At 47.2% G+C, this 25414-nt stretch overlaps 1 protein-coding gene and 1 long non-coding RNA gene across 4 annotated transcripts in view; one reads left to right on the top strand and one right to left on the bottom strand.

The window, feature by feature from the left end:
• TSPYL5 (TSPY like 5) overlaps nucleotides 1-25414 on the bottom strand; it is a 39947-nt gene that overhangs the window by 5586 nt on the left and 8947 nt on the right. The window contains exon 2 of one of the 2 annotated variants that reach the window (XM_064476946.1): nucleotides 10211-10552. The exons of the other annotated variant lie outside the window; for it this stretch is intronic. The gene's annotated coding sequence lies outside the window, so the exon portion shown is untranslated. Of the gene's footprint in view, nucleotides 1-10210; nucleotides 10553-25414 lie in introns of those variants that run through there. 2 annotated transcript variants of the gene reach the window in all.
• LOC105090556 (uncharacterized) lies at nucleotides 16346-23269 on the top strand. Of its 2 annotated transcripts, XR_837272.3 has the most exons (4): nucleotides 16347-16589; nucleotides 20044-20394; nucleotides 22095-22249; nucleotides 22429-22910. It is a non-coding gene; the product is annotated as an uncharacterized LOC105090556 (long non-coding RNA). The 2 variants fall into 2 exon arrangements; XR_010377055.1 differs by having other exon boundaries at nucleotides 16346-16589; nucleotides 20044-22249; nucleotides 22429-23269.

Genomic DNA, 25414 nt, shown 5'->3' with positions numbered 1-25414 from the left:
TTTCTAAACCAAATGCCTCTTGCTGAAATTCAAATTCATTTCCTCTTGTTTAGGAATAAGCCAAGGATCAAATGCCTTTGATCAGTTTGCATCAATACATGAAATAAACTTAATTTTTTTAAGATGTTGTGAAGTATCTCTATAAGCAAGTTCCGACTACTGAACTCAGTGACTAAATAAAGGTCCTTTAAGCTGAGGATGCACCACCTAGGAATGGAGCCCCGTAAACAGCTAGCTGGGACAGGAGAGGCACGGGCAAACCACTGGGAGAGTGAAGGAGATGGAGCCGAGGACCTTGGCCCCCACAACCGGTAATTACAGAGGTAAGTCGAGTATTGGCACCTTAATAATGCCAGTAAAGGCTTGGATTCTCTTCCTTTTCTCCTGTTTTCCACAGGGTTAGTCATCTGAAAACCTTCCCCCTTCATTGTGACAAAATAGCTGCAGCAGCTCCAGGCCTTACATTCTTACAGCGCAGCATCCTTTTCAAGCCACAAGCCTGAAACCCCTCTAGACGAGATCAGCTTAGGTCACGTGTCCACACTAGAACCGGGAGCTGAATGTCTTGATTGGCTTAATTTAATCGGGGCCAATTACTGGATCTGGGCTGCAGGGGAGGTCAGCTTCCCAGAAGCACTCATGATTTGTGGGGAAGAAGAAGAAAATGGAATGAAAATCTCATTGCTGTTAGGGAGGGACAAGGTGGACAATTGGATGCTGGGTCATTGTGAAAACAAGCCCCCCTGCCCAAGATTAAAAAGCATGATATGATTTCTGCACCTAAGACATCTGCTCAGACCGGTGACTTGTCCACTTCAAGACAGGTCCACACTCCCTGATGATGACAATCACCTGGCGCACCTGTTGAAGCTGCAGCTCCTGGGGTTCCTCCCCTCAAGCTTCTATTCAGTGGGTATGGGAGGGATCTGAGAATTTTTAATTCAGCACATCCTCCAGGTGATGCTTGTGAAACCACCTCACATCCACAACCAATCCCAGTGCCTGCTCTTCCTGCTTCTGAAAGCGGGGCAGTATGTCATGGCTGGAAGATCCTGAAGATGAGGGCGTCATGCCCAAATCATGACACTTGGATACAGCATAGACTTCACAAGGATATTTTCATCGTGAGTACTGGTGATGAGTCTATGAAAATCATTGGTGCCCCATTTGAGCATGAAGTCTGAAGGATGCTGAGTGCTTTGCATGAATTTTCTCTTGTAAGTGATGCATCTCCTTCTGTAGAGAATTTTCAGGCAAAGCTGAGACCACCATCCTTCTAAAATATTCCTGTTCAGAATTAAGACAACTTTATAATATATAAAAATCAGGATCCCCACATAATAACAGTTTCATTTAGTATCTATGGTATGAGGAAATATATAATATCAAGAAATCACTATTTTGTCAATGTTTCTTTGGTTGAAGTTACCTTAATCAACTTTTAACGTAATGGAAGGATTCCCAGGTTAGCCAGTGGCATCCAAGCCTCTGGGAAGAGAAAGGCTGGAGCTGGAGAGAGGTCTGGATCCAGCTGCGACTGCCTGGATTTCTCCTTCTCTCTGTGGGTTTGCAACATCGGTCCTTCAGCATCCCATTTTCCGTACTTAAAACAAGAAGATGTTGCCAGCCCATAGTTCTCAGTTGTGGATTACCTGTGTGCCAATCACTTGCACCCCAAATCTCCAGTCCAAGTCCTAGAAGGGAGACTCTGGTCCGCTAAGCATAGACAAGGCACCGGCCCTGGGTCCAGTTAGCTGTGACTGGGAAGAAGGGGCTGCAGGTGATATAAACGGGGACCAGGGGCTGTTTTCCACTGGGAGAAGGAAATTGGTTCTCAGAGAAAAAGAATCTTTGGAGGCTGAGAAGTTGCCCCTCATAAAGCTGCTGGTACAATTACTGTGAATTCTGTAGATCTTAAATGAATTTTTGTTTTGTTCATCCCAGAGGCATCTGAAAACACTTGAAAAATTGCACTGCATTCCAGTGCTGGATGCACTTGTGGCAGCTGGACTGACTGCAATAACCCCTCAGTTTTCCCAGGTCCAAGGCTAGCACATGGGCACCAGCGCTTTAGAGGAAGAAGAAAAAACTGGATGATTCTTGGGAGTCCTTGACCTCTCTGGTCACATCCTTGGAAAGAAATGCTAAAGAGAACGCTTCACCTGCTAGAAGTGATTAGAGGAGGGGGGACTGGGTCTTTTCCCCTCTGCTTCCCCCATCCCTGGCCTGCCTCAAAGCCAGCCTGGCCACCGTGCCTGTGTGGTTAGCTGTAACAGTTCAGCCTTGGTTGGCAGCAGACTGCCCACTTCCTGGCAGCTCCAAACTGCAGGAGACTAATAAAAATGAGCTCTAATGAATGGCCGGCTCTACAGTAATATTGAACTCTTGGATTTATTCTTGTTGATAATTTGAGTGGAGTAGACCAAAGGGACTCTTAGTGGTCTAACTAGGAGATAAAATTCTGATGAATGAAGCGTTACCTTGTTGCTGAAGGAATGGTGCATAATTAAGAGGGTTGTTGACCCTAATTGAAATGATGTTGCCAAGGTGAACCAAGCAGCAATTCTGGACCAGAGGGAGAGAGAGAGAGAGCTTCTTGCTCACTGCAAGCAAAGGAACTGACTTTGGTTTGGGCGAAGTCTAGACACGAGCTTGGCTGACGGGGCTTTGTAGCCTGGATATGGAGCTAGAGCTGAGGAGTGCCAGGTGGCAGATTCTGCCTTAAATAGGCCTCCTGGCTAAGCAGAAGGGACCAGGACAGAATCAGGGCTCTGGGCATTCCAGGCCTCCATTCGGGATCAGCGGTTGCTCTGCTGGGTGCTCAGGTGAGCAGGGCCAGGTGAAGAACTTCCAGGACATGGAAGCACCAAAAACACAAAAAACAAAAACAAAACAAACAAAAAACCCCCAGCCCTCCACAATAACTAATTTAAAATAAATGTAGCAATAAACCTTAAAATTAATTCAGGAATTCTGATTATTTCCTACTACAACTTCAAGGCATCTTTTAGAAATATCAAATTCTTTCTTAAACAGGCTATTCTAGTTCCCCTCTTGGATCAACCAGCACTGTGGATGAGCGAGAGAAAAAGCCAGGACTGACCACCAACAGGCCTGGGTTCCAGCCCTGCCTCTGCTTCTCAAGTCACTTAGCCTTTATGGCTCCCCAAAAGGTCGTCCAGAAAATGATGGTTCCTCACTGGGCCGTTGTGAGGGTCAAATGGAACGTCAGAGTGCCTCAGAGACTTTGAAACACTGGACAGGTACACAGAGAGCACCCTGCTGCTGGAATATTCACCATGCAAGTGCCTGAAACAGGGAGTGGCACCAGAAAGCAAAAGGTTTCGTATCACAGAGAAAATCACTGCTGAAATAGAGTACTTAAAAAATCGGGTCCAAACTGCCTTACACTGAATATAAGAACTCCTTCCTGCCGAAGGGGGAGGTCTGCCCCTTCCTGATGGTCTGATGCCCACAGCAGCTGACCATACTTGCAAATGCAATGCAAGTGGGTGGCAAGATAAAACTGCAAATCTTGCAATAAATGAGGGATTTCATAAAGTCTATGAAACTGATGTTGGAGACTGCTCAGTTCAGTCAACTGAGCAGTGGCTCCCTAGTTGACCAAGGAGCATGGGCGGAAGGTAGGAAGTTACCAAACAAAGAGAGAAAAAGCACAAGGTTAGTGATGCATGTGAGAAACCCATTTGAATATCAAAGGTTTTTAAGGGGTTTTTGGGGGAAATGATAAAAACTCAAGTATTTTGTAAAAAATAACTCTTTTTTTGGATTGTGCTACAAAAGTTAAATGTGAAGAATTAAATATCAGGCAATCATGTAATTTTGTTGGAAAATTTTCATATGTAAAAAAAATGTTTATTTTGTTCATTTTTAAAGAATTAATTAGTTAATAGTTGGTATTATGACCTAACGTTTGTTTAACAGAAAATAAACGAATTGTTGCTGTTGTTGTTTAATTTTTTAAAAATGTTGTACCGTTTTTAAAGTTTACTTTCCATTTATGTCTATTACAAAATATTGGCTATATTCCCATGTTGTACATCCTTGAGCCTATCTTACACCCAGTCGTTTGTATCTTCCACGCCCCCATCCCTATTTGCCCCTCCCTCCACTGGAAACCACTAGTTTGTTCTTTGTATTGTGAGTTTGCTTCTTCTTTGTTATATTCACTAGTTTGTTGTATTTTTTTAGACTCCACATATAAGTGATATCATACAGTATTTGTCTTTCTCTGTCTGACTTATTTCACTTAACACAATGCCCTCCAAATCCATCCATGTTGCTGCAAATAGCAAAATTTTGTTCTGAGTAGTATTCCATTGTATGTGTGTGTTTGTATCACTGCTTCTGTATCCATTCATTTTTTTTTTTTTGAGTTAAGGTAGATTTATTTAGAGAGATACATACTGCATAAAGGCAAGAGAAAGGCCACAAACTGTGGGGATTGGGTGCTCAGATTAAAAGTAGGTACACATTCCATAGACAGAATGTGGGCCGTCTCTGAAGGGGGAGAAAGAGGGGCCGCTATCCATTCATCTTTTGATGCACACTTAGGTTTTTACTATATGCTGGCAATTGTAAATAATGCTGCTATGAGCATTGGGGTGCATGTATCTTTTCAAATTAGTGTTTTTTTTTCAGATATATATCCAGGAGTGGAATTGCTGCATTACATGGTAGTTCAATTTTTAGTTTTTAAAGGACCCTCCATACTGTTTTCAACAGTGGCTGCACCAATTTACATTCTCACCAACAACGTACCAGGGTTCCCTTTTCTCCACATCCTCACCAACATTTGTTATTTGTGTTCTTTCTGATGATGGCCATTCTGACAGGTGTGAGGTGATATCTCATTGAGGTTTTGATTTCCACTTTCCTGATGATTAGCAATGTTGAGTATCTTTTCATATGCCTGTTGGCCATCTGCATTTCCTGTTTGGAAAAATGTCTGTTTGGCTCTTCTGCCCATTTTTTAAAACCAGTTTTGTTTTGTTTTGTTTTGTTTTTGATGTTGAGTTGTATGAGATGTTTACATATGTTGGATATTAATCCCTTACCAGTCATGTCATTTACAAATATTTTCTCCCATTCAGTAGGTTCTTTTTTCAGTAGGTATCAGAACTAGAATAAACAATTTTAAAATTTGTATGGAAACAGAAAAGACCCTGAATAACCAAAACAATCTTTAGAAAGAAGAACAGAGCTGGAGGAATCACATTCCCTTACTTCAGACTATACTACAAAGCAACAGTAATGGAAACAGTATGGCACTGGCACAAAAACAGACACAGAGATCAATGGAACAGAATAGAGAGCCCAGACATAAACCCACACACTTATGGCCAATTAATCTACAACAAAGAAGGCAAAAACATACAATGGAGAAAAGACAGTCTCTTCAATAAATGGTCCTGGGAAAACCGGACAGCTACATGTAAAGGAATGAAATTAGAATACATCTCTAACACCATATACAAAAATAAACTCAAAATGGGTTAAAGACCTAAATGTAAGACCAGAAACTATAAAACTCCCAGAGGAAAACATAGGCAGAACACTCTGACATAAATTGCAGCAATATTTTTTGGACCTGTCTCCTAAAGTAAAGGAAATACAAGCAAAAATAAACAAATGGGACCTAGTTAAACTTAAAAGCTTTTGCACAGCAAAGGAAACCATTGACAAAATGAAAATACAACTTACTGAATGAGAGAAAATATCTGAAAATAAAACTAATTTTTCTAAAAGTTCTTATAAAATGTTTTATTTTCTAGGAAAATCAATTATAGGAGTTTGGGTTTTGACTTTTTTTTTTCCACTACTTTATCACAATCTTTTGGTCAATGTTTTAAATGGATCCACTTTCAAGCAGCTTTGTTGTTTTCACTGATATCAAGCATTCTCAATTAATGAAGACTTTTTATAATTGTTGAATTATTATTGCTAATTTCATTATTTCCCAGTCTCCCTCAATGGAAATGGTGTCGACAGTCTCCTCAAGCCCCAGGGAGGGAAAGGAATGAGCTTCCAGCCCCTTGGGAGTGGAAAGGCCCAAGGTGTCACTCTTTCAAAGACAAAGCCAAAATGGCTTGGAAACAGTAGAGTGAGAACTGAGCCAAGTTTTCCAGGCAAAATTGATGCTGGCATGCCAGCTGGGTGCTGAGAGCACTAGGGCAGGCTGTGGCAGGGTTTGGCTGAGAGGCATGAATGCCATGGCCTTTGTCCCTCTTGGACCACCAGGCTGGACTCGGCTGCTCAAGCCGGCCAAGCAGATGTTACCGCATCCTCTCCAGCAGCTCAGCGGCTCCACTGCTCCCTCCCCAAACCTCAGTCAAAAGAGTCAGAGTTCCAGGACACCCTCGATGACCCTTCATCAAGGACTTAACTTAGATGCTCTCGTCAGTACCCCTTGGAAACAATAAGGCCCCACCTTACCCGCAGGCTGGTTGAGGAATTCCACATGCCAGATTTCTTGGTACTTGATCCATGCAGTTCTGGGCCAGCATGGAGAGAAGATGTGCAGCTGGAAGGCAGGATCTCGGGTGCTGCTCTGGATTCTCCCAGGGGGATCTGGGTTCACAATTCTACCACCTTACTAGTTGTGTGACCTTGACCTGTCTAAACTTTGATTTTCCCTCTATAAAATAGAAAAGGGTTTACTAATGGGTCTGCTTCATGGAGTTTGGGGTATATCTTAGGTCAGATTCTCTAGAAGCAAACCCTGAGAGGAGGATTCACGTGCAGGTGGTTTATTTAGGACATGCTCCCATGACGGGAGTTGGGGAAGCAGGCGAGGATGGGGCAAAGGCAAAGCAAAGTATGGTTTCCCAGCCTGATCTTCCCACACACTTGGGAGGATGCTGTACATCAGACCGTCTCACTCACAAGCGAGTGGGGGTTTTGCACACCTGCGCTGGTTGTTTAGGGGCTAAGGGCATGGAGGGAGGTATATTCCGGGCACTCGGGCACTCTGCCCTGCGGGCAAACCAGCCCAGGAGCCCTTAGGCAGACCTCTGATGAGAGTCACAGGTGCAAGCCCTGGAAGCGTCATTATGACACAAGAGACCCCAGGATCTGGCAGAGGACGAATGGTGTCTAACACAGCCAGAGCTGAGTGAGAGGATTTGGTAAAACACCTTGCACGGTGCCTGTGCAGACAGTTGCAGGATACATACCCTCTCTTATTGTTGCCGGTGTCTCTGTGGTTGTAATTATAAAACTATGATTGTCACCCTCTTAGGCATCCTGCCAGGGAAACTTCAGGGGCCTCAGCCAAGGAGCTGGTGGTCAAAGCCTCCAAGTGGGTAAAGAATGTATCCTAATGTACAGGAAGGAAAGGGCACGAACATTTATTGAACACCTGCTGCTCAAGTGTCAGGCACTGTGCCGAGCGCTTTCATAAGCTATCTTATAACAATCATCAGATAGGATCAGAATCTTCATTTTTATGGCTAAAGAAACAGGTCCAGAAATTCAAAATAAATTACCCCTTGACACACAGCTAAAAACCAATGGAGTCAGGATGCAAATGCAGTTATGTCTATGTTCTAAAGCAATATTCTTTCTGCCTAAGCTTCAGAGGCTACCCCTAAAAGATGACATAGCAGAGCATACCTGTTGTCTGCCCAATATTTTCTGAGCAGCAGTGTCCCCAGCTAAAATAATGCATCTGCATCCCTTGCAATTAATGATGGCCAATAAAAGTCAAAGTGGGGGCTCCTTTAAAAATTGGATTCTTCCCTCTTCCTTCTTCTCCTGCTTAGAATACAGATGTGATGGCTGGTGTCCCAGAAGCCATATTGGGCCATGGAAGCTAGAGGTCTGAACATATTCTAGGTGTTTGGACTTAGTTTATATGAGAGAATATAAACCTCTATAGTATTGAAACCACTTTTATTTCTGTTGTCTGTTTCTAGCAGCTGTCCTAATCCTAACAGATACAGATTGTATGATATTTATGCATTCTTTTAAGAAAGACTTTACTATCTTGAGTCAAAGTAAACTACCCACTTGTTCCAGGCCCTCTGTCCTGAAAAATCACACATCACTATGTTATAAAATTGAGCCCATCGAGTCTAAACATGACAGATAATGTCAGACAAACTACAAGCAGCCTGAGGTTTCAGAATTTCAAGGGCAGGTATGAGTTCTTACCTATTGAAACTGTGGAAACTGAGGCACGGGCTGAGAGATAAAGCCCTGATCTGGCAGGGTTCCCTGAAACCCTGGTCTCACTACCACCTGGAATTCTATGCACCCCCACCCCCAACCCACATCACTGTTTCTTGGTCTCCAGCAACTGGCTTCTCCCCAGGGAAGCCACAGCATTTTGCCCTGCATCTCCCAGCCCCCTAACCTTCCCACTATTCAGCAGCCTGTTTCTCTGAGTGTAGTCCCAGGAGATGGTGCGTGACTCAAGACCTGACAATGACTTTCATCTATATTCTGCCACTTGCAGGAAGAGTTGATCAGAAGCTCCAGTCAAGAGTGGAAGCTCTGCAGCCCAGAACCCAGAGGAAGGTTTACATAATCAGGGATGGTTTGTCAAAGCAAATTTCACATGCAACTGATTCCATCACCTTGGGACTTGCTGGTGGAATAAATAATCGCAGCACACACTTTGTTAGCTACACCTCATTAGAGATGGGTTTTTGGAAATGCCATCCTGAAGGGTGCTTATCTGTCAATGCTCCTTTTAAGTGTGGTGAGTGTTCCAGATTGGCTTTTCTGAAAAACTAGACTGTCGCCATGGCCAGGTGCAACTTGTCATGGTTACTGGTGCTGTGGGAGCTGAGGGGAGGGGTGTGAGGGCCTGAGCTCACCTTCAGAGCTCGCAGCTTCCAGTGCAGGACAAAAGCTGGGGAGAAGTTTCTTTGCAGAGTGACAGCTGGATCACAACTCTTCCAAAGAAACATCTAGACTTCTGTGTAACAAAATCCAGCTTCAAGTCACCGTGAACTTCTCCACCTGTCTTCTGCATGTCTCTTGCCCCTGCTCCTTTTCATGTTTGGCCAGCTCTGCTAGGACCACCTCAATGCAACAAAGATACTTTAGTGGAAAATGGCTCTGCCCTGGGTGGGCCACACCGCATCAGAAGGTGGAGAGTTACTCTTCTTTGCCTCCAAGCAGGGCTCAGACGGGGGCCCGCCCATAGTGATCACATGAGGGCAGGGATCCCTGAGCTCTCCATTCCCTGAGCACAATACAGCCCCTGTACACAGCAGGCGCTTAATTTACAAGTTAAACTGAACTGGACTGTCACACTCACATTTGGGTGTCTTTCCACTGTGAGTAGTTCCTCTGAAGTGAGGACTACCTGCCAGGACCCTCCCACACGCTCTAATCCATGCTCGACAGTCCCGGATGGGAGCTTCCAGCTGACATCAGCAAAAGGCTCCGAGCAGAATGGAAACTGCTGACGATATTGGTAGTAGGCAACGGGACTCATACCTCCTTTACAGCCTAGCAAGTGAAAACCTCACAACTGTCCAGCCCGGGGATGCCGAGGAAAATCAGAATAATGTGATTGGTGAGAAAACGAAGACACGGAGCAGTTACTTAATCCAAGATTTCAGGTGATATCCAAACATAGAAATTTTCGTGGATTGTGAAGATCTGGATTTATCCTAAAGGCAAGCTAAGAAATGCCAACTTGCTTCACAAAAAGGATTCCTTTCTACTTTTTTAAACTTTCCGTTTGTTTTTGTAATATGTAGTTAGTAACCAAAAATTTTTATATACAACTTTCAGCATCACGTTTGGTCCACAAAGCAAAGTTGTGTGTCCAATGGAGCTTGGTGATTGTCAGTCCGTATCCATGAAGCTAGAATACAGCTCATTCTCACACATTTCCAAATAGGAGTCTGGGGCTAACTGGGTGTCATCAGAGGGTCTGCAGCCCCATTCCTTTAGGTAAAAAACAGCAGACACAAGTCCTGAGCCCTGGTGAGAATGGCCCTTCCTTCAATGGACCCAGCTTGGCCACAGCTGTGATGCTAAACTGAACAGCTATTGGTTATTTTGTTCATCTTTTTGGGCTTTGTTTCTCCAGGGGAAAAAAATAAGGGGTTAGATAAGCAATGCCATGTTTTATCAGACCTGTTATTCTAGGATTCTAACTCTGGGAGCAGAGGCAGAGGGGCAGGCAGGGTTAGAATGGGCAGAGACAGTGACCTGGTACAAGAACAAAGAAGATGAAGACTTTTTATTCAAATTCCCACCAATGCCCTACGAGTGATTACAGTAATGTCCGTAAGAACACACTGGCCAAATGTTTTCCATCCAGGCTTTCTTACTCGGGAAGGACGGTGTTCGTGAAGGACCCATTTCTCAGCAGGGAAGTGTTTCCATTATCTGTTCGGCTTCTAAAGCATCCAAGGGAGAGGTGCCTGCTTCAGGGGAATCAGCGGCCGAGGCTGGGAGTCAGGAGGACTTGCAAATCCTCTCTGAAACTGAAGTCACAGGAGTCAACTGTTTTCCGCTTCAGCAGGATGAGCTGTGACAGCGCAGCCCTTGATCGACACTCTCTCCCCTTAAAAAACAAAGGCATTCAGTTTATGGATGTGCTCATGAGCAAGAAGGCCCCTGTAAAGAAAGCTTCTAGGACATAAGAAATGTCCAGTGACAGAAGGGGCTTCTGGGATTCCTAACAAATTAGTTCTCCTCGCATTTCAATCTGTCCGTTCAGCCCACGGCCAGCTGCCCAGACCTGTTCAGCTTCTCTGGGAACAGAGATCTGTGTTTTCCCCAAGGCTCCGAGCCCTCGTCCTGCGAGGAAGGAAGGAGAGGTGACGATCTGTGGGGGCTCAGCCTGCAGGTTTCCTCTCTCCAGAAGCTCTCTCCTTCCCTCTCGCTGTGATGGCGGCACCTCCCTTGTGTCTGGAATAGGACCCCACTGAGCGGAATGCAGGTGAACAATCCCCACAGTTCCATCCTGCGGCCCAAGTTTCTGTGAGTCCAAGAGATGTGGCAGGGCTGTGACCACGCTGCACAAGTCCAGAGGACTCCATTCACACAGAGGTCCCACTCTGTGGTTTGGGGGTTTTATTTTTAACCCCACTTGGCACCTGGTATATCACTGAAACACAATCTACATTTTAAATCCTAAAGCCTAGCTGTTTCTTGCCTGTGTACTCAAGTATTATTTCCTGCTCAAATTCTAATAATATTGTATACAGTTCTTGTTTCCTGTGTCACACTAGCCTCAAGAAAAGTCAAACTCTTGGGCTAATTAACAAGATCACTGGCTCCAGACCCCACCCAATATTGTTACCTCACTTTCAAGTCATGCCCCCACCCCCACTCATGGCACAAGAAGAACTTTGTAGGTCCTAGACCACCCCTATGTCATGTCAAATATATAAAACATACCACAGTGTTCATGGGTTGATAGATAAATAGGCAGAATCATATATATATATATATATATATGATATGTATTATTTATATTATATATTCTATATTTTTGTTATAAATTTGTAACAGGATGTTTAATTTTCATAAGTTTGGGTTTGTGAAGAATAAATTATTGTTTTATTTTTATGATCCAAACTTTTTATATTCATGTGTAACCATATGAGACCTATACATAATCCAGTATTAGATGACCTTTACATACATTCTATTCATGTATTCATTTTAGATTGGAAATTTTCTTTCTATATTTATAGGTAATAAAATGTTCAGAAGACCTGAAAAACTTGTAGGCCTACACATAGGGACTAATGTATGAATGTCTCCCCCTCCGCACACGGCCCCAGCCAGCCCAAATCCCTTTCAAGTGGATCCCAAGTAACTCCTACTCCCATACCCCGGCTACTAGCTGGGAGTTGCTGCTGGGTTTATATTTCTGCTGTGGGGGGCTCTGCGGTTACCTGCGAAGACACACCCCCAAAGAGCTGCTGCTCTTCCTTCCTTAAGGATTGAGGCCCTTCATATGGGGACTTTATATCAAGTCCCCTAAACATTGGGCCACAAGGTGACTCATGTGGCTTTTCCCTGTGCCACTCTCCTCCCTGCCCAAAGCCTGTGCCTCCAGGGGGACAGCAGACTCTCTCCTGCATAGGGACCTTCACCTCCTCACCTGGCATCATAAACAGCCCCAGAACCTGGGAGTCTGACCAAGTCCCAGTGCACTTACTCTCCAAAGGGTCTTAGAAATCTCTCTTGGCCCCTCAGAGTGACGCATACTCACATGGTGGTAGCATTTTACACCCTTCAAAAACTCCTTGTGAAAGAGAAAAGATGTGTTGACTCTGAAAGATATTCTGCCCCGAGGATATTTCGACTCCTAAGAATACTACCATTTTAACCACAACCGTATCATCATGGATACATTTTCGTACTGAAAGCATTTTCTGGAACAAACTCCACCTAGTCAATTTAATTCCTTGATCAATTTTTTAAAAAATAGCCCAGTTAAACCCTTTCCAAATCTTTCCATTTTTGCTCATACTGAATTGGACAGAAGTTATTGTCACGGGGCTTCTTTCCCATGCAAATTTCACAATAAAGCTTTGACTCATCAGTCAGTGTGCTTTGTTTATAAGAAATATTATGATTGTAATTTCTGCCTTTGTATGGCTACTTTATAGACCTTATTTCTACGAAGTTCAATGTTCCCAAGTTAGGCTTCACAGGTCAGAATTTTACATTGTGCAGACTTTAAACGTTTGGCTTTCATTTCTGTCAATTCTCTCTTCCAGTGACACTCAGCACGAACTGCATAGAAAACTGAGAGCGTGTCTCTTTCACGGCAGAGGCACAGACTGCTGTGGGCTCGAGCCCTCACATCTCCCAGAGCAGTCGTTTAGCGCTGGGTTGTGTGCACTGAGTGGGTAAGGCATAAGCCCTGGAATCAGATCATCTGGGTTAAGTCTCTCAGTTTTCCCATTTGTAAAGTGGGGTCACCATCAGTACCTAAATCACAGGGTTCTTGTGAAGATTAAAGCATTAGCATGCAAAGTGCTTCACACAGCACATGGCATAGAGAAGCCATCTAGGAACTGATAGCTCTTGTTATTAATCCAACCACCTTAAAACGCTATCAGTTATCTATCGCTATAGTAACAAGCCAACCCCAAACTGAGTGGCTTAAAATAACAGCAATTTATGGCTAAATAATATTTCATTGTATTTACACACCACAATTTATTTATCCATTCGTCACTGATGGACATTTGGGTGGTTTTCACCTTTGGGCTATTGTGAATAGTGCTACTAGGAATATCCATGTACAACTATTGAATACAAAAAGGAATGAAGTACCAACACCTGCTACAACGTGGATGAATATGGAAAACATTTCATTAAATGAAAGAAGCCAATCACAAAAGGTCTGTCTCCATGGAGACAGAGAGCAGATTGGTGGTTGTCAGGAAGCAGAGGGAGGGACCGGGGAATGCCTACTTAAAGGGTGCAGGGTTTGCTTTTGGGGTGATGAAAATGTTTTGGAACCAGAAAGAGGAGGTGGTTGCACAACACTGTGAAGGTACTAAATGCCACTGAATTGTACACTTTAAAATGGTTAATTGCATGTTATGTGAATCTCGCTTCAATTAAAAATAATATAATAACAGCAATTTACTCTTTCTCGTGATTTTGTAGGGCAGCTGGGAGGCTCTCCTGGGTTCGCCGAGGCTCTATTCAGCAGGAGGGTTGCCTGGGAGGGCAGGGCTTCTCTTCCTACCTGGTCTTTCATCCTCAAGGAGTCAAGTCCAAACCTCAGCAAATCCCAGTGCCCAAGCACTTACCACACCTTGGCATGTGTTACCTTTGCTGATGTCTCATTGGCCAAAACAAGTCATGTGGCCAAGCCCAGAGCCAGTGTGGGAGAGGACCACACAGAGGGAATACCAGGAGGTGTGGTTCACCGGGGACCATCGCGGTGACAGTCTGCTACAGGCATCACACTAATCCACCCCAACTCAGGCTTGGGTCTGAAATGGCTCTGAGATCCTGACTGACACAGAAGGGGAAGGCTGAGCCTTCATGCTTTAGAACAGGGAGCTGCAAGCCTTAAACACATTCAGAGACCTCAGGACGAAATAAAGCTCAGCTTCCTTCAGCACTCCTCTGTTTTCTGGACTTCTTTCATATCTGATTTCACTGGTTTTGATCAGAAAACATCTTACTCTGAATCCGGACGGCCATTTAACACGAAACACCTGAATGAAGGCGCAGCAGAGACTCAATAAAATGGTCATCTTCACAGTGTCCAGCTCTGGGAGCCCTGGATTTAGCACTCCTGATATTCGCAGGGGTTGATCCTACCTGGAAGGGCAGGTGAGCTTGGTGACTTACCCAGGCCTTTCTCCCAGTGCAGCTCGGCCGGGAAGGGATCCCTCGTCCAGGGCTGCCTGGCTGGCGTTGCGGGGTGGGGGCTTAGATCCCGTAGAGATGACTGATGTCAGTTTACAAAGGACATGCACCCAGTGATCTAACTTAAACCCTGTGGAGCTGGTACTGTTATCAGCCCCATTCTGCGGATGGAGAACGTGGTGGAGCAGGAGAAGCAGGCCCAGACCCCACTTCGGGGAAGGACTTGCTGCCTCCAGGTCAGCTCCTTCTGGGCGAGCCTAGCTGTGGAGAGCTGCTTCCCCCCAGGGCAGGGCCTTCCCTTTCCCTGAAGCTGACGCACAGCAACTGACAGCGTGGGGACACACAGGCCTAGGCACTCAGGCCCCCGGGGCTGTGTGTGATCCAGAGCACCCCACGGGGGTGCTGATCAAGTCCTCCCCCCGCCCAGCTCTACTCCCTCCACACACGTTGATCCATTATGAACATCCTGGAGGCCAAACTCCTCCTCGGTGTCTGCTTCCAGAAATCCCACCTGCTACAAACAACCTGAGGCTTCTCAACACCCACATCTGGAACCTGGACCTCAGGGCTGCTGTGCCAAAGTCGGAGGTCCTGTCACTAAAGCCCGCAGCCTTGTAATCACTGCCCTGCGGGGCAAGAGGCAGGCCCGCCTCACTGCAGAGAGTGCGGTGCGAGTGGCCAGCTGTACAGGGGATGGTTTACACACAGCAGGACAGTCAACCCAGGAAGCATGATGTTTCCTTAACAGGGTTCATGGGCAGCAGTTGTGGCCACTATGAGAATGACAGACCTGGAAAGCCTTTCCTGAGAGCAGGTTTTGTTAGGAGCAAGGAGACAGTGGACCTATGGGCAGTAGGGCCTACCATGGGGGCGGAGGGTGCACGACCAGCACCACAAAGTATATTGGGGGGGCAGTGCAGAAAGAGAAGGTGGAGGGGGGGCCCTCGAGACAAACCTCAGACTCTGGAAATGATGGGCTGGCTGCCTGCTCTCCTTATAGGCCCTGGAAGCCAAGCCAATGGCAGAGTCCGGGCCGCGCTCACAGTGCCCCCGGACGCTCTGAGGTCTTGCTCACCATCCCTGTCATCTCCCCACACTACCCCAGTGCCCTCCGGTGAGCCTGCACCCACCACCCTGGGGGTGGCCCATGATCAGCCATGCTGGGCTCAAAGCCAGGAGACCTGCCGCCTCAGACAGGAGGGGGTTCAGCTGTGAGAAACAGGGGCCCAGAGTAGAGGTGGCTGAAACAACAAAGAAGCTAATTTCTCTCACATGTAGAAAGGCAGAGGAAACCAGTCCCCGCCTGGGATGGTGACTCCACAGGCGCTGGGGGAGCCCAGGCTCCTTCTGGCTCACAGCTCTGCCATCCCTGGGCGCAGACCACATCCAGTACCAGGCCGGAGGGCGGAGGAAAGGGTACGGACAAAAGGGGCAACCGGTGGGCACCTCTGATCTTAAAGGAGCTGCCCCCAACATCTTCACTTTCACCCTGATGAACAAAACCACACCGCACGGTCCGGCCTGTCTGCAGGGGAGGCTGGGAAACCGCACCTTTCTCCCCGGCAGCCGCATTCCCCAGCTAACAATCCAGGGGACAGTCATGGAAATGAGGGGACCAGATGCTGGGATGGACCCCCAGCAGGCCCCAACCCACCTGGTGTTTCAGTTTTACACTTGTTCCTTCCTGGTTAATGAATCCGGGGAGGTAGAAGTGGGTAGGAAGGCTGTCCTGCCCACCACAAAGAGTTCCCCTGAGTGTCACCGAGTCATAGAAATGCTTGTGAAAATACAGCAGGGTGTGTAGACCCCACTGTTTGCCTTTTGTTCCACCAGCATGTGAGTGTCCTCTCGGGTTCTCACACACTCATCGCAGCTTTTCCAAACGGTGCCAATGGTCACAGGGATAGATGACTAACCACGCGCCAGTCGCCGCAGAGACAGCATTACCTCATCTTATTGAGTATTCATGAAAATGCCACAAAATAGGGATGGATTTGTTATTTGCTAGTCCCCGGCTTTCAAAGACAGTTAGATCTAGTGAAAGCCAGTTGTGGAACAATTTTAACAGTTTAGGTTTGCAATACGGGGAGCAAGAAGTGGGGAGAGCTGAATCCCTCTACATATACAGAAGGATTTGGAAATCTGAGCGGTCTCAGATTTTTGAGGACAGGAGTGGAGAGATTGTGAGGAGAAAGAACCAAAAAGAAGACAAGAAGCCGTTCGGTCATTGTCTCCAGATGGCCCATAAAGTAAGTGCAAAGTGCTTGCTGGGAGGGGATTTTTGTGGAAAGTGCTGAGGGACGGGTTTTGAGTGTGAGCTGACAGCGGTGGTGCACCAGGCTGTGGTGCCAACTGGAAGATGGGCAGAGAAGCCACCAGAGCACAAGCCCCGTTTCTGGAAAAGGATGGGATTTTCATAACTGTGGCCTATAGGTCTGAGTTCAAGGCACGGATTTCAAAATCACACAATATATTGTGGGGCACGAGAGGTCCTAAGCCTTTATCTAAGGTACGCATTATTATCACTGTAAAAAAGATGAAGAAATTGACCCTCAGAGAGGTCAAGCTACTAGTCCAAAGTCACACAGCCACTAAGTCCCAAGATTCAAATCCACTTCTGTCTTGTTGCAAGGCCAGTGCTCCCAATCACTACCCCTACTATCCTTGTCCACACCTGCCTCCAACAGACACACACACACACACCCACACAGTCATCCTCACACAGCCAAACACAGCTTTCCCTCTGGGTCTCAGCACAGCTGAGGCTCTGAGCTGCTGGCCTGCAGAAGACACTGGGGGAGCATAAGACTTGGGGTCCAGCAGACAAGTCCCCCCACCCTCACCTCCCGGGTGCCTGCTGTGGCCTCACCCTTTACTTCATCTTCCACGGAGCCCTGCACCCTTCCTGCCCACAGCTGTACTCCCTCCCCTGCAGGTGGACAGAAAGAAAATTCCCCCAGGAGAGGCAGGTGGAAGGCGACAGCACCTTCTTCCAAAGGCTAAGGGAGACACCCAGGACTGAGGAGCGGGGCAAGGGCTGGGCGGGCGGAGGTGGGGCTTGCAAACCCGAGAAGGGACGGCCAGGAGCAGCCAAGACCACGCTCCCCAAGAGTGCCACTCCCACCTGTGTCATAGCACTGCCCAGGGCCAGGGCCACGGAGCCTGGAGCTGCCAGCATTTCCATTAGAAAGCCCTCAGCTTTTGGGCTGAAAGTGTAGATTTCAGAGTTTATTCTGGATTGAGACTTTTCAGTGTAATCTTGGGACCCAATTTTTAATTTACTTTTCATTGATTTAAGGTTCTCCAGAGATGAAAACTCTCCTGACCCCCTACCCCACCCACTACACATCCTTCCAAGAATAACCAAAACAAAGCCCCTAGTTGTTTAAAATGGTTTTACTTTTTGTTTTGGATTTTTTTTCTTCTGTGCTATGGAAATCAAAATAAAGCTTAAGAGAACAAATAGTTCCTCTAGGCTGGGCTGGAACATGCAGTGCTGTATGGTTTAGAAGTGTGTGCGTGTGGGGATGGGATGGGGGCGACCTCACAATTGCCCTCAGTCAGGACAGGGAACAGGACACAAACCCTGCCCTGGCCATGGGCAGGCTGAGCCCTCAGAGGCTGAAGGGGCCAAGGGGTGGTGGGGGCTGTAACACTGCCGTGTCTCCAGTCCCTATCTGGCAAACACCACCACAGGTAAGGAGGAGGGGGAGATTTCTCTGATCCAGGCCTCGGTCCTGAGACCTGGGCTGCCCCCACCGGCCCTGCTTTCTCCTTCAGTATCACTGCATCACCCTGTCTTCCCACGCCTGTCCTCCCACAGCTGGCTCAAGCACAGAGCTAAGCTTGTCCACAGAGAAAGGAAACAGAGGTGCTGGAAGGTCCGAGGTAACCGTGCACAGTCTCCTGGCAGCCCTGCACCTTGGGATGGGAGAGGGTCCCCTTTTTGGCTGGTATCTGCTCCCTTCACTGTAAGCCCACATCCTCAGAGCAGAGCTTCCCTCCTTCCAGTTCCTCCACCTGGCCCAAGGCTGGCATGTCCTCTGGACTCTAGACTCCTTTGTTTCTGAAGCAGGAACCGTCTTCCCCACTGGACTCCTAATCCCACTCCTTGAACCCCTGGGTGAAATTATCTAGACACCCACCACCCCAATCTCATTAGCCACGCTCCCTCCATGTCCTGCCTCCTCCTTTCTTATTTCCACGTTTTATGCAACTCATCAAAAACTCCCTTAATTCTCTCACCCACCTCCTCCCTCACCACAGACCAGCTGGGAGAGAAGCACACAGAGTCCACCACACCCACCACCATCACCACCATCACCACGCCCACCACCACCACCACCACCATTACCACCACCACCACCACCACCACCACCATCTCTTTCTCCAGCTGACTGATGTGCTTATTACAAGTTTGTGTGGAACATTTCTTGTGAACTATCTTTTTCACATTATTGTACATTCACTCTAATTCTGTCCTGCCCTGTGTCCTAAGATAAATCCTGCTGTCTCTCTGAGCCTCAAGGACCTCACCTGTGTGGCCAGTCTTACGTCCAGCCCAGTGGCCCTGCCCAGTGTTGGAAGATGCTGACCAGCCTGGGTCCCTCTACCACCCACATCGGTGAGGGGTGACCCATGATGGCCTAGCCCCTGTGGTGCAGAGAAGACAGGTTGGAGGTACAGAAATGGAAGCCCCACAGCGGAAGCCAGCAGGCCACCAGAGGGAACAGCTCCTCACCGTCTCTGAGGGATACAGAAAGTCCAATGACTCCAGGGGAATCCCACGGTCCCTCCCTCCCCTGATTCCCCGAGGCTGTATCACGTGGCTCCAAACTGCTTTGAGTAAAAGGCCCCGACCCCGGCCCTCCGATGGAGCCCTCGTCACCTGTCAGCGGTCACTGCCGACCTCGCATTTTGACCTGCCCGGGCTCACATGTTCACATTCAGCAGTCACTGTGGAGATTATCTGTAGCCAAGAGGCACAGCAGAAAACACAGAGGAAAAACACGAGAATAATAATAACAAAAGAGGAGGAGGAGGAGGAGGAGGAGAAGAAGCCACAGCAGCAGGAAGGCTCGACGCCCTGAGAGCTTAAAGCGGCACGGGTTGTACGTCGCTCTCGGGCTGCAACCAGATGTCTAGAGTAGAGGCTGTCTTACGGGGAACACAGGCAGGGTGGGCGGCTGCCGGCACTCAGCCCTTATACACGACGGCGGTGTCTGTGTCCTGCTTCCCACTGCCCCCTTAGCAAGGGGGACCCTGGAATGGACGTCTGTTCAGTGGGCATCTATTGTTTTTCCTGCCCAGCATCCATCCCCACTTCCTCTGGTACTGACAACCACCATTTATTTTTCATTTGGCAAAAATCATCCCTTCCCTATGGTCAGTCCTCATCGCTTGGGTGGGACTGACCCCATTCTGGGCTCCAGGGCTGGGCGGTGACCCGGTTCTTAGCAGTTGGTTCCAGTGTACATAGTGACCTAATGAACCAAGAGACTCCATCTCAGGAATTTAATAGAGGGCAAAGTAAAGCTTAGAGGTGGAGAAAGACATGATTTGATCCCCTGGATCAAGCCCTACATGAAGCCCAGATTGCCCCTGGACTTTTCAGTTCTACACACTAATATTTTTTATTCCGTTAATTTGAGACTGATTTTTTTACAACTTTCACTTAACTCAGAACTTTTGTCTCTATTTTAGAGTAGAAAATCGGAGGTCAGAGATGCTAAATAACCTACCAAGATGGCACACACTGACTAGTGACTATCGGCGTTTAGATATGAATCCAGATGCACCTGACTGCCATGCTCTCCCACGTCCCACTCCACTCCTTCCCCACCCTCTAGGTCCCTGACCTAACTCTGGCAAACCTTCAGCAGTCAGCCATTCTGGAACATTTGGTGTCAACACCAAGTACCCGAAGCCAGTGACTCCAACCAGCCTCGCTTAGACCACAGTCCATACCTGCTTCTCCTTCTTGGTCCCAACTGGAGTTCCAACTTTGGTTTGAAGGCCATGGCTTTCAAACACAGACCTCAAGCCAGCTCTCAGGTGAGCGTGTTCTGCAACCTGCATCTTCCCCTCTTCTTTTAGCTCAGAGACCCACAACATTTCTCCCAGTTGCTCCTGGAGCACTCAAGGGCAGAGACTTATCGTGTGAGTTTGCAGAACCGTCTCTTTTTAGATCAGCGTGGGTCACCATGGATCCAGCTCAGCTAGGGCTGAGGAGCAGTTAAAATAGCCGACAGGATGGGGTGAGGTAGCACAACACTCACTCCCCACTCTGATTAGAACATCCCCTGAAAAGACAGCCTGAGAAATGTCATGCTGGGCATGACCCTGCCTGCTGTCTCCCAACCCCCAGTCAAGAAGAGGTTGTAAAAAATAAGGTAAGAGCCTCTGGGGGGAATCACACAACAAATGTCCAAAAATAAAAAGGGGGGTCTCCCAGAGGGCGAGCTTAGCAAAGCGGGCGACAGGGAAGGTTCTCCGGCTGGAGCTCTGGAGCAGAGAGAGCCCATGTACCCTGGATCACCATTTCGGGTTTCAAATGATAACCATTCCTAACCAGCTCATTACAGGAGCCACACAATTATCAGCAAAGTATGCGTTTGTGCTTATCTGCTCAAAAGATTACTCTGATCTCAGTAGTCTAAACTGAGGCCAGATTGAGAAGACTGCCTTTAATCAGAGGCCAAATTAAAGTTCTGGCTGCTGCTGTGACATTTTGCTAAGCATTATTCAAATGCCTCTAATGTAACTGTTGAAATGAATGTTCATGCTTCATTTGAATACTGCTTAGATCCACAGGGAACCCCCAAAAGAAAAAATAAATCATAAAATGTCAGCCATACACAGTAAAGATACCAGGGCCGAGGCTTCAGTTTAAGACTGGTTCAGATCTCTTGCTGAAGCAACAAATATTTTCTCTGGGAAGCCAGCAATATTGTGTATAACACCTAAAAATAACTTCCTTGGCCCCATATATTCTCAAATCATTGAAAAAATTATGCATTTTCTTTGGAAGGAAGTAGCAAAAACCCAGCGGAGGATACAAAAATAAATGCTGCTGATTGAAAACAGGGCTTCCATCCAGGCATGTGTAAGACAAACTCATAAGACACCTTCGAGAAGAATCTGCTGAATTGCCCTCTGATCCAGAGGCCATTTGATCATATGCTGGCTTTTGTTAAATTTATTTCATGCTTTTATTTACCTGTTTACTGTTATTTAACTCCTCCCTCATTTAGGTTATAAAGTACGTGCAGGTCTACATCCTACAGTTCTTTCAACACACCAGGGTGCTGAACTCATGCCTGAGATCAGACAGGGTAGCTACTAAACACGCATGCTGTCTAAATCTGTGAGTCAATAGCATCCTCTGCTCTCCCAACGCTCCTGCTCTGGCTGCGCTGGTCACAGAGTCTGAGTCTGATGAGCCTTTGGCTTTATTGTCACAGAGCAAATGCCTATCCAACACCCATGCTCCCTTCTCCCTGCACGCTGTGTGCCCAGCTCCCGGGAACTAATCCTCGTTGCTCTAAGCCAGTCGTGGCAGTAACAGTCCCTTGGGCCAGGGATTGGTCAGGGAGGGGATATATTTGTATGTGAGACTTGTGCCTGGCCAACGAGAGGAATGAGATGTAAAGGCAAGTGCACTAGAGATGTCAGGAAATGTTTTCCTCCCAAGTCAGAGAGGGGATTGTACCAGAGAAGCCCCTGTTTGCTCCCTGTGCTGATTTTCTTTTTAGACACTGTCTTTGAGAATATGATGCCTGGAACCGAAGCAGCTATCTTGAGACCATGAGACAAGTGTGCAGACAAAAAGTCCGGGCTGAGTCTATGCCAAGGATGTTAGAAGAGAAGGACCAGAAGGAATGGAAAGTCTGGGGACTTGACGAAATAAGTGAGCATCTAAACCAACTGTGGGATCACTTGCCTCCAAATTTCTAACTATGAAAACAGTAACTGTCCTTCCCTTGGGCCCATTAGTCAGAGCTTCTGTTAGTCGCAGCCGAAAGCCTTCGAGCTGATTCACATCACTCATTAAAATTCGGAGTAATTATGTCCCCTTTCTTCTTCCAGGAGGAGCAGTTTGATACAACGGAGAGAACAGAGGTTTTTGAACCAAAGACCAGTCAGAATTCTGGCTGAGTAACCCCCAGCAAGTTTCTTAATGTTCAGTTTCAGTGTCACTAACTGGAAAATGTAGATAACAAAGCAAACTTCATAAACTTACTACTGTAAAAAATAGAATAAAAAATAATTTGCACATAAGTCACTTAGCCTGGCATGCAGTAAGTGCGCAATAAATGTTAACTGCCTTGCTTCCTCTCCCTCCATGTGATCGCTGAGCGGAGTAGAAGGTTCAGTGAATTTGTTGTGAGTAGGGAAGCACACCCCTGTGCAAATGTCAAGAAACGATGATCTTTCACCATCTTTCTCATCCGGAGAGGAGGGCAAGTTAGGGACGGCTGTCTGTGTGGGAGGCTGGAGCTCAAAGAACAGCTTAGGACCAGCAGGCTGATCTACGTTGCCTGCACACAAACACAGCCCTTCATTAAGCAGCTGCAACACTCTTTTGTTGAGTCTGGTGCCTTCTGTGAGTCAGACTCCCTGTCAAACCATCTGCTCAGGGCCTCAATAGAGGCCCCCTTCTTCTGAGCTGCTTCGGGCCAGGAGAGTCTGTTCCCCACCAACTGCCCAAAGCTGGGAGCTTTTAAAGGGTGGACTCCGCTGCTCAGTTGGCAGTGATCCTGAGTGCGCATGAATGCCCGGCAGCCTCAGGGCGTCGTGGGCCAGTGGGCAAAGCTGGCTTGCTGGCAACTCTCATGCCCTCCCTGGACACACACCGGAATATGGCCCCACATTAACACACACACACACACACACACACACACACACACACACACACACACACACACACACACACACACACACACTTCCCCTCCCTGATGAGTGGACACAGTGATAGCCACCCTCCGGAGAGCTGGAAGCATGTCTGTGGCCACAGAACCCTCCTCCCTCCGTTCAGAAGTCATGAGACCACATTAGTCTAACTCACCAACTGACCTGCAAACCCCAGCCTGAGAAGCAGGGCAGAATGAGGGTGAAGGGGCTCTGTCCCCGACTCCAGGAATTAGCGAACAAGTTACCTAAACTTTCTTGGGCTCTTTTATCTCATATGGGAAATGCATAATAATACATTTGTTGGGATGATGTGTTTAAATGTCTTAGCGCTGTGCTTGGCATGTGGTATTTGCTCAACAAAAGGGACCCTCCAGGTCCCAATGCATACTCACCTGCCACAGGACAACGCCAAGGTACAGCCCATCCAACCTGCCATCTTAATAAGATGAACACGTCCACCAGCCCAAACTCTTTGTCAAATGCCTCCCATGTGTATGCACTTGGGATTCAACAGTGAACAAAGATCCTTGAGAGCATACAGTCCAGAGGAAGAGACAAAATCATAGTCATGAATTTTGATAAGACCTATGAAGGAGAAGAGGAGTGAGAGGACGGAATACAGTGAGCGGTGGGGGTGGGGGTACCACCTCATCAGGGAGTCAGATAAGACCTCTCGTTGAGAGAATGACGTGCCTGTGGAGGAGTTCAGTGTCCCTCGAATGCTAGTTGGATGAGCAGGTGCCCCCCACACCAGAGGTGGCGCTGACAGCAAACTGAGTTCTCAGAAGGTGAAGAGCTCTCCAGATGACACACCCAGGCCCTGCAGCCTCACCTCCCGAGGGACAATCAGCCTGGTCTTGCCCCTTCCTCCCCCTTAAGTGTTCTGAATTTTCTCATAAAGTATCTGATGCCACAGCACTAGGCAAAGCAGCCCTGGGCTCTGATGACCATGGGTGCCCTGTCATCCTGGAATTCAGGCTACTTCATATTGAAGCTCACGGTACCTAAGCCCTAGATCCACTCCCTGGGTTCCATTCTGCAGGGTTAATCTCTTATCCAGCTTCTGTTCAGTGACATCATTCTTTCAGAGATTGCCTTTGTTCTAACCCAATTTTTTGAAGTCATTTAAATTCAAGGAACTGCTTGGGAGATCTCCGACTATATATACGCATCCATGTATGAAGAGAGAGGAAGATCCCAGGAAAGTCATTGCCAGAATCACATCAGCTTTGCTTTCTCGTTTTCGATTACAGACGTGTGTGCTGTGGAATATTACTAAACCACAGCACACATGGTACATTTCCAACACTCTTCACCTGCTTTCCTGCCCACTTCCATTTCCCTACTTGAATTCCAATATGCTGTGAGGGTAATTTGGTGCAACTGTGTTTTTCGCCTGAGGCTTTGTGCAGGTAATAGCTCCCCTCTCCCACCGTCCTTTAATCCATTTGTATTAGGTTCATGCTTCTTCTTCATTTGGAATTATTCCCAATCTCTGCTCCTGGGCACTCCAACGTCTCTGTAGTTTGTCACCGAGGCCTTCATGAGTGGTCCTGAGGGACCATTCATTTGCTCACTTGTTCAGTGCTTAATGAGCACCTACTATGTGCAAGCCCCTGAGCTATGGGAATGCAAAAATGACTAAGACACAGCGCTAGTTACTATTCTGTGGTCTCAAGGATCTCAGTCTCAGTTGGGAGCAGACTAGTAAACCAACAAGAACAAGTCACAATATTAGGTCCTACGAATTGAAGTATGAACAAAAATCTGGAAATAAAGAGAAGGGAGGGACTAATTCAGCCTTGAGAGATTAAAAACCACAGCACAAAAATATCTGATCTGTACTTATCTGAGCACCCAAGGACTGCCAGGGTATTCCCCCTGAGCAAACGCTGTGCGCCGGTAGGGGTGTGTGAACGAGCTCCGGGGTCCAGAGAACCCAGAGCGATTCACACCAGCTGGCGGGTGCACAGGGCAATGGGAGGAAATCAGGGGCAAGGACGAGAGTCTGGTGCAAGTTAGTTTGGAGCAAAATACAGGTCAACGGAGCAGCCAAAAAAAGATGATGGTAATTGATGGTAAAACATTAAATAAGTAAAACCGCACAAGTCCACAGTGATGGTAAAGAGAAAAGAAGTACAAGAAGTACAGAAGACAAAGG

This window comes from Camelus dromedarius, chromosome 20, assembly GCF_036321535.1.
Source record: "Camelus dromedarius isolate mCamDro1 chromosome 20, mCamDro1.pat, whole genome shotgun sequence".
NCBI lineage: Eukaryota > Metazoa > Chordata > Mammalia > Artiodactyla > Camelidae > Camelus > Camelus dromedarius.
This window is presented reverse-complemented; position numbering and strand designations above follow the sequence as displayed.